This window comes from Nicotiana tabacum, chromosome 14, assembly GCF_000715075.1.
Source record: "Nicotiana tabacum cultivar K326 chromosome 14, ASM71507v2, whole genome shotgun sequence".
NCBI classification, from domain to species: domain Eukaryota; kingdom Viridiplantae; phylum Streptophyta; class Magnoliopsida; order Solanales; family Solanaceae; genus Nicotiana; species Nicotiana tabacum.
In genome coordinates this window covers 45,502-61,180 of record NC_134093.1, presented here as the reverse complement: position 1 = coordinate 61,180, position 15,679 = coordinate 45,502, and positions in this window count along the sequence as shown.

Below are 15,679 nucleotides of genomic sequence, written 5' to 3'. Positions count from 1 at the left end.
GGAACGATCATGGTGGGGAGGTGACTATGGTTTCTTAGGTCGTATTTGATGGCACAGAAAAATTAGGCAGTCCAAGTCCGGGGGCCCAGGCCCACGCGGAAGGCGTGGGCTATAGGACCTGGAAATCTGGGAATCGAATGAAATTCTAGTTTTATAGCCGTAAAACGCCAAAATACGAGGAACGGTCATGGCGGGGCAGTGACTATAGTTTTTTAGGTTGTAGTTGATGGCCCGTAAAAAATTAGGCGATCTGGGTCTAGGGGCCGGGCCCACGCGAAATGCGTGAGCTATAACACACAAAAATCTGTGAATCGGGCGGAATTCTAGTTTTATGCCCGTAAAACTCCAAACAACGAGGAACGTTCATGGCGGGGAGGTGACTATGATTCCTTAGGTCATGTTTGATGTCCTGAAAAAAATTTAGGCGATCTGGGTTCGGGGTCCTGGGCCCACGCGGAAGGCGTGGGCTATATATCACATGAAAATTTGGGAATCAGGCAGAATTGTAGTTTTATGAACGTAAAATGCCAAAAACCGAGAAAAGGTCATGTCTGGGCGGTGATTATGGTTTCTTAGGTCGTGTTTGATGTCCTAGAAAAATTTTAGGCGATCCGGGTCCGGGGTCCCGGGCCTACGCGGAAAGCTTGAGCTATAACACACACAAATCTGGGAATCAGGCCGAATTCCAGTTTTATGAACATAAAACGCCAAAAAGCGAGGAACAGTCATGCCGGTGCAGTGACTATGGTTCCTTAGGTCGTGTTTGATGTCCCGAAAAAAAATATTAGGCGATCAGGGTCTAGAGGCCTGGGCCCACGCGGAAGGCGTGGGCTATAGCACATGAAAATCTGGAAATTAGGCGGAATTCTAGTTTTATGGCTGTAAAACGCCAAAAAAGAGGAATGGTCATGACAAGCGGTGAATATGGTTCCATAGGTCGTGGTTGATGTCCCGAAAACGTTTTAGGCGATACGGGTTTCTGCATGGGCTATAGCACACGAAAATCAGGTAATCAGGAAGAATTTCAGTTTTATGGATGTAAAACGCCAAAAAATGAGGAATGGTCATGGCGGGGAGGGGACAATGGATACTTAAGTCGTGTTTGATGTCCCGAACTTTAGACGATCCAGGTTTGGAGACCCAGGCCCACACGGAAGGTGTGGCCTATAGCACATGAAAATTTGGGAATCACGCCGAATTTAAGTTTTATGAGCGTAAAACGCCAAAAAATGAGGAACGGTCATGGCGGGGCGGTGACTATGATTCCTTAGGTCGTTCTTGATGTCCCATAAATTTTTTAGGTGATTCGGGTCCGGGGGCCCTGGCCCACACGGAAAGCGTGGGCTATAGCACACGAAAACCTAGGAATCAGGCGGAATTCCAGTTTTATGGCCGTGAAATGCCAAAAAATGAGGAACGGTCACAACAGGGTGGTGACTATGGTTCCTTAGGTCGTGTTGGATGTCTTAGAAAACTTTTAGGCTATCCGGGTCTGGGGGCCCTGGCCCACATGTAAGACGTGGGCTATAGCACACGCAAATTTGGGAATCGGGCGGAATTTCACTTTTATGGCCGTAAAAAACAAAACACGTAGAAAGATCATGGCGGGGCGGTGACTATTGTTCCTTATGTAGTGTTTGATGTCCCGAAAAAACTTCATGTGATTCAGGTCCGGGGGCCTGGGCCCACACGTAAGCGTGGTGTATTGCACACAAAAATCTGGGAATCTGGCGGAATTCCAGTTTTATGACAGTAAAGCGCTAAAAACAAGGAACAGTCATGGCGCAACGGTGACTATGGTTCCTTAGGACGTGTTTGATGTCCTTGAAACATTTTAGGTGATCCGGGTCCGATAGGTCCGGGCCCACGCAGAAGTCATGGTCTATAGCACACAAAACATTTAGGAATCGGGTGAAAATCTAGTTTTTTGGCCGTAAAACGCCAAAATACGAGGAAAGGTCATGGCATGGCAGTGATTATGGTTCCATAGGCCGTGTTTGATGTCCTGAAAGGGTTTTAGGATATTCGGGGCACGGGCCCACTAGTAAGGCGTTGGTTATAGAACACTAAAATCTCGGAATTTGGGAGGAATTTCAGGTTTATGGCCGTAAAATGCCAAAAAAGAGAAACGGTCATGGCGGGCGGTATTATGGTTCCTTAGGTCGTATTTGATCGCCTAAAATTTCTTTTGACGGTCTGGGTCCGGGGGACCGGGCCCACGTAGATGGCGTGGGCTATAGCGCACGAAAATTAGGGAATCGGGTAGAATTTCAGTTTTATGGCCGTAAAACGCCAAAAACCGGAACGGTCATGGCGGGACGATGTCTATGGTTCCTTAGGTCGTATTTGATGGCTCGAATTTTTTTTAGGCGGTCCGAGTCCGGGGTCCGGGCCCACACGGAAGGCGTGGGCTATAGTACATGAAAATATGGGAGCCGAGCGGAATTTTCGTTTTATGGCCGTAAACGCCAAAAAATGAGGAACGATCATGGCAAGGTAGTGACTATGGTTCCGTAGGTCGTATTTGATGTCCTGAAAAAATATTAGGTAGTCCGGGTTCCGGGGCCCGAGCCTACGTGAAAGCCGTGGGCTATAGCACATGAAAATCTGAGAATCGGGCGGAATTCTAGTTTTATGATCAAAAACGCCAAAAAGAGGAAATGTCATGCCTGAGTGGTGACTATGGTTCCTTAGGTTGTATTTGATGTCCTAGAAAAAAATTAGGCGATCCAAGTCTGGGGTCCCGGGCCCACGCGGAAGGCATAGGCTATAGCACACGAAAATCTGGGAACCAGGTCGAATTCCAATTTTATTAGCGTAAAACGAGTAACGGTCATAGCGGGGCAGTGACTATAGTTCCTTAGGTCGTGTATTACGTCCCGAAAAAAATAAAGCGATTCGGGTCCGGGCCCACATGAAAGGCGTGGTCTATAGAATATGAAAATCCAGGAATCGTAACACTCAGCCATACAAAATGGAACGGTCATGGCAGGTCGGTGACCAATGTTCCTTATGTCGTTTTCGATTGTACGGATAAAATTTAGGCGGTCCGGGTCTAGGGTCCAGTTCCCACGCGGAAGGCGTGGGTTACAACACACGAAAATATGAGAATCGGGCCGAGTTCTCGCTTTATGGCCCTAAAATGCTAAAAAATGAGGAATGGTCATGGCGGGTCAGTGGCCAATGTTCCTTAGGTTATTTTCTATTGTGCGGATAAATTTGAGGCTTTCCGGGTCCGAGGGCCTGGGCCCACGCAGAAGGCGTGCGCTATAATACCACACGAAAATATGGGAATCGAGAGTTCTCGTTTTATGGCTCTAAAACGCTAAAAAATGAGGAACGATCATGGCGGGTCCATGACCTATGTTCATTAGGTCATTTTCTATTGTCCGGAGAAATTTTAGGCGGTTCGGGACCGGGGGACCGGTCCCACGCAGAAGGCGTGGGGTATATCATACGAAAATATGCACGGGCCATGTTCTCATTTTATGGCTGTAAAATGCTAAACGATGAGGAACGGTCTTGGCGGGTCGGTGACCAATATTCCTAAGGTTGTTTTCAATTGTCCATATAAATTTTAGGCGGTGCGGGTTCGGGGAGAAGGGCCCACTAGAAAGGCCTGGGCTATAGCACACGATAATATGAAAATTGAGCCGAGTTCTCATTTTATAGCCCTAAAACGCTAAAGAATGAGGAACTGTCATGGCGGGTCAGTGTCCAATGTTCCTTAGGTCGTTTTCTATTGTCCGAATAAATTTTAGGCGGTTCGGATCAAGGGGCCCAGGCCCGCACGGAAGGCGTGGGATATACTATACGAAATCATGGGAATCAGGGTGAGTTTTAATTTTATAGCCCTAAAATGCCAAAAAATGAGGAACAGTCATGGCGGATCGTTGACCAATGTTTCTTAGGTCGTTTTACGATTTTCCGGATAAATTTTATGCGGTTCGGGTTCAGGTGCGCTGGTCCACGCGGAAGGGGTGGGATATAGCACACAAAAATATGAGAATCAGGTTGAGTTCTCGTTTTATAGCCCTAAAACGCTAAAACATGAGGAACGATCATGGCTGGTCGTTGACCAATGTTTCTTTGCCCATTTTCAATTTTTCGGATAAATTTTAGGCGGTCGGGATCCAGAGTCCCGGGCCCACGCGGAAGGCGTGGGATATAGTACACGAAAATATGAGAATCGGGCCGAGTTCTCGTTTTATAGTCCTAAAACGCTAAAAACTGAGGAACGGTCATTGCGGGTCGTTGATCAATGTTCCTTAAGTAATTTTCTATTATTCGGATAAATTTTAGGTGGTCCAAGTCACGAGGCCCGGACCACAGTCCCACGCGGAAGGCGTGGGCTATAGCACACGAAAATATAGGAATCGAAACAAGTTCTCATTTTATACCCATAAAATACCAAAAGAAGAGGAACGGTCATGTCGGGCCGATGGCCAATGTTCCTTAGGTCGGTTTTAATTACCCGGATAAATTTTAGGCGATCCGGGTCTGGAGGTCCGGGCCCACGCGGAAGGCGTGGGCTATAGCACATGAAATTCTGGGAATCGGGTGGAATGATAGTTTTATGACGGAAAATGCCAAAGAAGGAGAATGTCATGCATGGACGGTGCCTATGGTTCCTTAGGTTGTGTTTGATGTCCTAGAAAAATAATTAGGCTATTCGAGTACAGGGTCCCGGGCCAATGCGAAAGGCATGGTCTATAGCACACGAAAATCTGGGAATCAGGCTGAATTCCAGGTTTATTAGCATAAAACAACAACAAATGAGTAACAGTCATAGCGGGGCAGTGACTATGGTTCCTAAGGTCGTGTATTACGTCCAAAATAAAATAAAGTGATCCGGGTTTGAGGGCTCGGGCCCATGCGGAAGGCGTGGTCTATACCATACGAAAATCTAGAAATATGGCGGAATTCCTGTTTTATGGCCCTAAAACACCAAAATAATAGGAACAGTCAGCCAATCAATGAGGAACGGTCATGGCGGGCCGGTGACCAATGTTTCCTAGGTCATTTTTGATGGTTAGGATAAATTTTAGGCGGTCCGGGTCCAGGGGTCCGAGCCCACGCGGAAGGCGTGGGATATAGCATACGAAAACATAAGAATGAGGTCGAGTTCTCGTTTTATAGCCCTAAAAGGCTAAACAATAAGGAACGGTCATGGAAGGTCGTTGACCAATGTTCCTTAGGTCGTTTTCTATTATCCGGATAAATTTTAGGCTTTCCGAGTCCGGGGTCTGGCCCATGCGAAAGACATGAGCTATAGCACACGAAAATATGGGAATCAGGACAAGTTATCATTTTATGGCCCTAAAATACCAAAGAAAGAGAAATGATCATGGCGGGTCAATATGTTCCTTAGGTTGTTTTCAATTGTTTGGATAAATTTTAGGCAGTTCGGGTTCGAGGGCCCTGGCCCAAGCCCAAGGTGTGGGCTATAACACACAAAAATATGAGAATCGGGCCAACTTCTCATTTTATCGCCCTAAAACACTAAAAGATGAGGAACGTTCATGGATGGTCGGTGAAAAATATTCCTTAGGTCATTTTCTATTGTCCGGATAAATTTTAGGCAGTCCGGATCCGGGAACCCGGGCCCACGCGGAAGGAGTGAGCTATAACATACGAAACTATGAGAATCGGGCCGACTTCTCATTTTATGGCCCTAAAACGCTAACAAATGAGGAACGATCATGGAAGGTCAGTGACCAATGTTCCTTAGGTCATTTTCTATTGTCCGGATAAATTTTAGGCGGTTCGGTTCAGGGGGCCTGTGCCCACGCGAAAGGCGTGGGCTATAGCACACAAAAATATGGGAATGAGGCAGAGTTTTCATTTTATGGCTCTAAATTTGCAAATTATGATGAACGGTCTGGTGGGTCGGTGACCAATGTTTCTTAGGTCATTTGCGATGGTCCGAATAAATTTTAGGCGGTCCACGTCCGAGGCCCCAGGCCCATGCAAAAGGCATGCGCTATAGCACACGAAAATATGAGAAACGTGCCGAGTTCTCATTTTATAGCCCTAAAACGCTAAAGAATGAGGAACGGTCATGGCGGGTTAGTGGCCAATGTTACTTAGGTCGTCTTCTTTTGTCCGGATAAATTTTAGGCGGTCCGGATCCAGGGGCCCGTTCCCACGCAGAAGGCATGGGTTATATAACACACTAAAATATGAGAATCGGGCCGAGTTCTCATTTTATACCTAAAACGCTAAAAAATGAGGAACGGTCATGGCGGGTCAAAGGCCAATGTTCCTTAAGTTATTTGCTATTGTTCGGATAAAGTTTAGGCTTTTCGGGTACGAGGGACCGGGCCCACGTGGAAGGCGTGCGCTATAGCACACGGAAATATATGAATCGGGCCGAGTTCTTGATTTATGGCCCTAAAACGCTAAAAAAGGAGAAACAATCATGGAGGGTCCATGACCAATATTCCTTAGGTCGTTTTCTATTGTCCGGATAAATTTTAGGCGGTCCGGATCCTGGGGCCCGAGCCCACGCGGAAGGCGTGGGCTATAGCACAAGCAAATATGCGAATCGGGCCATGTCCTCATTTTATGGCCCTAAAACGCTAAAATATGAGGAGCGGTCAGGGCGGGTGGGTGACCAATGTTCCTTAGGTCATTTTAAAATGTCCGTATAAATTTTAGGTGTCCGGGTTCGGGAGCCCGGGCCCATGCGAAAGGCATGTGCTATACACACGATAATATGAGAATTGGGTCGAGTTCTCATTTGATAGACCTAAAACGCTAACGAATGAGGAACGATCATGGCGGGTCAGTGGCCAATGTTCCTTAGGTAATTTTCTATTGCCCGGCTAAATTTTAGGCGGTCAAAATCCAGGATCCCGGGCCCACATGGAAGGCGTGGGCTATACCATACGAAATTATAGGAATCGGGTTGAGTTTTCATTTTTAGCCCTAAAATGCCAAACAATAAGGAACGGTCATGGTAGGTCGTTGACCAATGTTTCTTAGGTCGTTTTGCGATTGTCCAGATAAAATTTATGCGGTCTGGGTCCAGGTGCCCTGGCTCACGCAGAAGGCGTGGGATATAGCACACAAAACTATGAGAATCAGGTTAACTTCTCATTTTATAGCCCTAAAACACTAAAAAATGAGGAACAATCATGGTGGGTCGTTGTCCAATGTTTCTTAGCCCATTTACGATCGTCCGAATAAATTTTAGGCGGTCCGGGTCCAGGTGCATTGGCCCACACGGAAGGCGTGGGATATAGCACACAAAAATATAAGAATCGGGCTGAGTTCTCGTTTTATAGCCCTAAAACGCTAAAACATGAGGAACGATCATGGCTGGTCGTTGACCAATGTTTCTTTGCCCATTTTTTATTGTTCGGATAAAGTTTAGGCGGTCGGGGTCAAGAGGCCCTGGCCCACATGGAAGGCGTAGGATATAATACACGAAAATATGAGAATCGGGCCGAGTTCTCGTTTTATAGCCCTAAAACGCTAAAAAATGAGGAACGATCATTGCGGTTCATTGATCAATGTTCCTTAGGTCATTTTCTATTATCCGAATAAATTTTAGGTGGTTCGAGTCTCGAGGCCCGGGCCCACAGTCCCACGCGAAAGCGTGGGCTATAGCACATGAAAATATGGGAATCGAGACAAGTTCTCGTTTTATGCCCCTAAAATACCAAAAGAAGAGGAACGATCATGTCGGGCTGAAGACCAATGTTCCTTAGGTCGATTTTAATTGTCCGGATAAATCTTAGGCGGTCCGGGTCTGGGGGTCTGGGTCCACGCGGAAGGCGTGGGGTATAGCACATGAAATTCTGGGAATTGGGCGAAATGATAGTTTTATGACCGAAAACCCCAAAGAAAGAGAAAATGTCATGCATGGACGGTGCCTATGGTTCCTTAGGTTGTGTTTGATGTCTTAGAAATATAATTAGGCTATTTGAGTACGGGGTCCCGGGCCCATGCGGAAGGTATGGTCTATAACACACGAAAATCTGGGAATCAGGCCGAATTCCAGGTTTATTAGCGTAAAACGACAACAAACGAGTAACGGTCATAGAGGGGTAGTGACTATTGTTCCTTAGGTCGTGTATTATGTCCAAAAATAATAAAGCGATCCGGGTTTGAGGGCTCGGGACCATGCGGAAGGCGTGGTCTATAACATACGAAAATTTAGAAATTTGGCGGAATCCCTGTTTTATGGCCGTAAAACACCAAAATAATAGGAACGGTCAGTCAATCAATGAGGAATGGTCATGGCGGGTCAGTGACCAATGTTTCTTAGGTCATTTTCGATGGTTAGGGTAAATTTTAGGTGGTCCGGGTCCAGGCGCCCGAGCCCACGCGGAAGGCGTGGGATATAGCACACGAAAATAAAAGAATTGGGTCGAGTTCTCGTTTTATAGCCCTAAAAGGCTAAACAATGAGGAACGATTATGGCGGCTCGTTGACCAATGTTTCTTAGGTCATTTTAATTTTATCCCTATAAATTTTAGGCTTTTCGGGTCCGAGGACCGGGCCCATGCAAAAGACGTGGGCTATAGCACACGAAAATATGGGAATCAGGACAAGTTATCATTTTATGGCCCTAAAATACCAAAGGCGTGCGCTATAGCACACGAAAATATGAGAAACGGGCCGAGTTCTCGTTTTATAGCCCTAAGACGCTAAAGAATGAGGAACGGTCATGGCGGGTCAGTGGCCAATGTTCCTTAGGTCATTTTCTATTGTCTGGATAAATTTTAGCCGGTCGGAATCCAGGGTCCCGGGCCCACAAGGAAGGTGTGGGCTATAGCACACGAAAATATTGGAATAAGGCCGAGTTTTCATTTTATAGCTCTAAATTTCCAAAAAATGATGAAGGGACGGTTATGGCGGGTGGGTGACCAATGTTCCTTAGGTCATTTTAAATTGTCCGTATTAATTTTAGGCGGTCCGGGTTCGGGGGCCCTGGCCCAAGCGTAAGGTGTGGGCTATAACACACAAATATATGAGAATCGGGCCAACTTCTCGTTTTATCGCCCTAAAACACTAAAAGATGAGGAACGTTCATGGCTGGTCGTTGAACAATATTCCTTAGGTCATTTTCAATTATCAGGATAAATTTTAGGCGGCCCGGGTCGGTGGGCCCGACCCACACGAAAGGCGATGACTATTGCATACGAAAATTTGAAAATCGGGCAGAGTTCTCGTTTTATAGCCCTAAAAAGCTAAACAATGAGGAACGGTCATAGCGGGTCAGTGACCAATATTCCTTAGGTCATTTTCTATTGTCCGGATAAATTTTAGGCGGTCCGGATCCGGGGGCCCGTGCCCACGCGGAAGGAGTGGGCTATAACACACGAAAATATGGGAATCGGGCCGAGTTCCCATTTTATGGCCCTAAAACGCTAACAAATGAGGAACGATCATGGAAGGTAAGTGACCAATGTTCCTTGGGTCTTTTTCTATTGTCCGGATAAATTTTAGGCGGTTCGGTTCAGGGCGCCCGTTCCCACGCGAAAGACGTAGGCTATAGCACACACAAATATGGGAATGAAGCAGAGTTTTCATTTTATGGCTCTAAATTTGCGAAAAATGATGAACGGTCTAGTGTGTCGGTGACCAATGTTTATTAGGTCATTTTTGATGGTCTGAAAAAATTTTAGGTTCCACATTCGTGGGCCCGGGCCCATGCGAAAGGCGTGCGCTATAGCATACGAAAATATGCGAAACGAGCCGAGTTCTCATTTTATAGCCCTAAAATGCTAAAGAATGAGGAACGATCAAGGCGGGTTAGTGGCCAATGTTACTTAGGTCATCTTCTTTCGTCCGGATAAATTTTAGGCGGTCCGGATCCAGGGGCCTGTTCCCACGCGGAAGGCATGGGTTATATAACACACTAAAATATGAGAATTGGGCCGAGTTCTCATTTTATACCTAAAACGCTAAAAAATGAGGAACGGTCATGGTGGGTCAAAGGCCAATGTTCCTTAGGTTATTTGCTATTGTTCGGATAAATTTTAGGATTTTCGGATACGAGGGCCCGGGCCCACGTGGAAGGCGTGCGCTATAGCACACGAAAATATGGGAATCGGGCTGAATTCTCGATTTGTGGCACTAAAATGCTAAACAATGAGGAACGATCATGGAGGGTCCATGACCAATGTTCCTTAGGTCATTTTCTATTGTCCGGATAAATTTTAGCGGTCCGGATCTTGGGGCTCGGGCCCACGTGGAAGGCGTGGGCTATAGCACAAGCAAATATGCGAATCGGGCCATGTTCTCATTTTATGGCCCTAAAACGCTAAAATATGAGGAGCGGTCAAGGCGGGTGGGTGACCAATGTTCCTTAGGTCATTTTAAATTGTCCGTATAAATTTTAGGTAGTCCGAGTTCGGAGGCCCGGGACCACGCGAAAGGCGTGTGCCATACACACGATAATATGAGAATTGGGTCGATTTCTAATTTGATAGACCTAAAATGCTAAAGAATGAGCTACGGTCATGGCGGGTCGGTGGCCAATGTTCCTTATGTCATTTTCTATTGTCCGGATAAATTTTAGGCGGTCGAAATCCAGAGTCCTGGGCCCACACGGAAAGCGTGGGCTATACCATACGAAATTATGAGAATCGGGCTGAGTTTTCATTTTGTAGCCCTAAAATGCCAAACGATGAGGAACGGTCATGGCAGGTCATTGAACAATGTTTCTTAGGTCATTTTGTGATTTTCCAGATAAATTTTATGCGGTCTGGGTCCAGGTGCCCTGGCCCACGCAGAAGGCGTGGGATATAGCACACAAAAATATGAGAATCTGGCTGAGTTCTCGTTTTATAGCCCTAAAACGCTAAAAAATGAGGAACGATCATGGTGGGTCGTTGACCAATGTTTCTTAGCCCACTTATGATCGTCTGAATAAATTTTAGGCGGTCCGGGTCCAGATGCGCTATCCCACGCGAAAGGCGTGAGATATAGCACATAAAAATATGAGAATCGGGCTGAGTTCTCGTTTTATAGCCCTAAAACACTAAAACATGAGGAACGATCATGGCTGGTCGATGACCAATATTTCTTCACCCATTTTCGATTGTAGGGATAAATTTTAAGTGGTCGGGGTCTAGAGGCCCGGTCCCACGCGAAAAGCGTGGAATATAGCACATGAAAATATGAGAATCGGGCCGAGTTCTCGTTTTATAGCCCTAAAACGCTAAAAAATGAGGAACGGTCATTGTGGGTCGTTGATCAATGTTCCTTAGGTCATTTTCTATTATCCGGATAAATTTTAGGTGGTCCGCGTCTCGAGGCCCGGGACCATAGTTCTACGTGGAAGGCGTGGGCTATAGCACACGAAAATATGGGAAGTGAGACTATTCTCGTTTTATGCCCCTAAAATACCAAAAAAAAAGGAACAGTCATGTCGGGCCGATGACCAATGTTCCTTAGGTAGATTTTAATTGACCAAAGAGGAACAATCATGTCGCGAAAGGCGTGGGCTATAGCACATGAAATTATAGGAATCAAGCGGAATGATAGTTTTATGACCGAAAATGCCAAAGAAAGAGAAAATATCAGGCATGGACGGTGCCTATGGTTCCTTAGGTTGTGTTTGATGTCCTAGAAAAATAATTAGGCTAGTCGAGTACGGGGTGCCGGGCCCATGCGGAAGGCATGGTCTATAGCACACGAAAATTTGGGAATCAGGCCGAATTCCTGGTTTATTAGCGTAAAATGACAACAAACGAGTAACGGTCATTGCGGGGCAGTGACTATGGTTCCTAAGGTCGTGTATTACGTCCAAAATAAAATTAAACAATCCGGGTTTGAGGGCTCGGGCCCATGCGGAATGCGTGGTCTATAGCATACAAAAATCTAGAAATATGGCAAAATTCCTGTTTTATGGCCGTAAAATGCCAAAATAATAGGAACGGTCAGTCAATCAATGAAGAACGGTCATGGCGGGTCAGTGACCAATGTTTCCTAGGTCATTTTTGATGGTTAGGATAAATTTTAGGCGGTCCGGGTCCAGGGACCCGAGCCCACGTGGAAGGCGTGGGATATAGCACACGAAAAAATAAGAATGAGGTCGAGTTCTCGTTTTATAGCCCTAAAAGGCTAAACAATAAGGAGCGGTCATGGCAAGTCGTTGACCAATGTTCCTTAGGTCGTTTTCTATTATCCGGATAAATTTTAGGCTTTCCGAGTCCGGGGACCTGGCCCATGCGAAAGACGTGGGCTATATCACACGAGATTATGGGAATCGGGACAAGTTATCATTTTATGGCCCTAAAATACCAAAGAAAGAGGAGCGATCATGGTGGGTCAATATGTTCCTTAGGTTGTTTCAATTGTTCGGATACATTTTAGGCGGTTCGGGTCCGAGGGCCCTGGCCCAAGCCTAAGGTGTGGGCTATAATACACAAAAATATGAGAACTGGGCCAACTTCTCGTTTTATCGCCCTAAAACACTAAAAGATGAGGAACGTTCATGGCTGGTCGGTGAACAATATTCCTTAGGTCATTTTCAATTATCAAGATAAATTTTAGGCGGCCCGGGTCGGGGGGCCCGGGCCCACGCGAAAGGCGTGGAATATTGCATACGAAAATATAAAAATCGGGCAGAGTTCTCGTTTTATAGCCCTAAAACGCTAAACAATGAGGAACGTTCATGGCGGGTCGGTGACCAATATTCCTTAGGTTATTTTCTATTGTTCAGATAAATTTTAGGCGGTCCAGATCCGGGGGACCGGGTCCACACGAAAGGAGTGGGCTATAACACACGAAAATATGGGAATCGGGTCGAGTTCTCATTTTATGGCCCTAAAACACTAACAAATGAGGTGCGATCATGGAAGGTCAGTGACCAATGTTCCTTAGGTCGTTTTCTACTTTTCGGATAAATTTTAGGCGGTTCGGTTCAGGGGGCCCGTGCCAACGCGAAAGGCGTGGGCTATAGCACACAAAAATATGCGAATGAGGCAGAGTTTTCGTTTTATGGCTCTAAATTTGCAAAAAATGATGAACGGTCTGGCGGGTCAGTGAGCAATGTTTCTTAGGTCATTTTCGATGGTCCGAATATATTTTAGGCAGTCTACGTCTGGGGGCCCGGGCCCATGCGAAAGGCGTGCGCTATAGCACACGAAAATATGAGAAACGAGCCGAGTTCTCGTTTTACAGCCCTAAAACGCTAAAGAATGAGGAACGGTCATGGCGGGTCTGTGAACAATGTTCCTTAGGTCATCTTATTTTGTCTGGATAAATTTTAGGCGGTCCGGATCCAGGGGCCCGTTCCCACACGGAAGGCATGAGTTATATAACACACTCAAATATGAGAATCGGGCCGAGTTCTCATTTTATACCTAAAACGCTAAAAAATGAGGAACGGTCATGGCGGGTCAAAGGCTAATGTTCCTTAGGTTATTTTCTATTGTTCGGATAAATTTTAGGCTTTTCGGGTACTAGGGTCCGGGCCCACGTAGAAGGCGTGCGCTATAGCACACGAAAATATGGGAATCGGGTCGAGTTCTCGATTTATGGCCCTAAAACGCTAAACAATGAGGAACGATCATGGAGAGTCCATGACCAATGTTCCTTAGGTCGTTTTCTATTGTCCAGATAAATTTTAGGCAGTCCGAATCCTGGGGCTCAGGCCCACGCAAAAGGCGTGGTGCTATAGCACTAGCAAATATGCGAATCGGGCCATGTTCTCATTTTATAGACCTAAAACGCTAAAGAAAGAGGAACGGTCATAGCGGGTCGGTGGCCAATATTCCTTAGGTCATTTTCTATTGTCCGGATAAATTTTAGGCGGTCGGAATCCAGGGTCCCGGGCCCACACGGAAGGCGTGGGATATAGCACACGAAAATATAAGAATCGGGTCGAGTTCTCGTTTTATAGCCCTAAAAGGCTAAACAATGAGGAACAGTCATTGCGGGTCGGTGACCAATGTTTCTTAGGTCATTTTCAATGGTCCGATTAAATTTTAGGCGGTCCACGTCCGGGGGCCCGAGCCCATGCAAAAGGCGTGCGCTATAGCACACGAAAATATGAGAAACGGGTCGAGTTCTCATTTTATAGCCCTAAAACGCCAAAGAATGAGGAACGATCATGGCGGGTCAGTGGCCAATGTTCCTTAGGTCGATTTATATTGTCCGGATAAATTTTAGGCGGTCCGGATCCTGGGGCCCGAGCCCACACGGAAGGCGTGGGCTATAGCACAAGCAAATATTCGAATCGGGTCATGTTCTCATTTTATGGCCCTAAAACGCTAAAATATGAGGAGCGTTCATGGAGGGTGGGTGACCAATGTTCCTTAGGTCATTTTCAATTGTCCGTATAAATTTTAGGCGGTCCGGGTTCGAGGGCTCGGGTCCACGCGAAAGGCGTGTGCTATACACACGATAATATGAGAATTGGGTCGAGTTCTCATTTGATAAACCTAAAACGCTAAAGAATGAGTAACGGTCATGGCGGGTCGGTGGCCAATGTTCCTTAGATCATTTTCTATTTTCCGGATAAATTTTAGGCAGTCGGAATCTAGGGTCCCGGGCCCACACGGAAGGCTGAGTTTTCGTTTTGTAGCCCTAAAATGCCAAACAATGGGGAATGGTCATGGCAGGTCGTTGACCAATGTTTCTTAGGTCGTTTTGCGATTGTCCAGATAAATTTTATTCGGTCTGGGTCCAGGTGCCCTGGCCCATGCAGAAGGCGTGGGATATAGCACATAAAAATATGAGAATCGGGCCGAGTTCTCGTTTTATAGCCCTAAAATGCTAAAAAATGAGGAACAATCATGGCGGGTCGTTGAGCAATGTTTCTTAGCCCATTTACGATCGTCCGAATAAATTTTAGGCGGTCCGGGTCCAGGTGCGCTGGTCCACGCGGAAGGCGTGGGATATAACACACAAAAATATGAGAATCAGGCTGAGTTTTCGTTTTATATTCCTAAAACGCTAAAACATGAAGAACGATCATGGCTGGTCGTTGACCAATGTTTCTTCGCCCATTTTCGATTGTCCGGATAAATTTTAGGCGGTCGGAGTCCAGAGGCCCTGTCCCACGCGGAAGCCGTGGGATTTAGCACACGAAAATATGAGAATCGAGCACACGATGTTCCTTAGGTCGGTTTTAATTGTTCGGATAAATTTTAGGTGGTCCGGGTCTAGGGGTCCGGGCCTACGCGGAAGGCGTGGGGTATAACACATGAAATTTTGGTAATCGGGCGGAATGATAGTTTTATGACCGAAAACGTCAAAGAAAGAGAAAATGTCATGCATGGACGGTGCCTATGGTTCCTTAGGTTGTGTTTGATGTCCTAGAAAACAATTAGGCTATTCGAGTACGGGGTCCCAGGCACATGCGGAAGGCATGGTCTTTAGCACACGAAAATCTGGGAATCAGGCCGAATTCCAGGGTTATTAGCGTAAAACGACAACAAACGAGTAACGGTCATAGCGGGGCAGTGACTATTATTCCTTAGGTTGTGTATTACGTCCAAAAAAAAAAATAAAGTGATACGGGTTTGAGGGCTCGGGCCCATGCAAAAGGCGTGGTCTTTAGCATGCGAACTTGTAGAAATGTGGCGGAATTCTTGTTTTATAGCCGTAAAATACCAAAATAATAGGAATGGTCAGTCAATCAATGAGGAACGGTCATGGAGGGTCGGTAACCAATTTTTCTTAGGTCATTTTCGATGGTTAGGATAAATTTTAG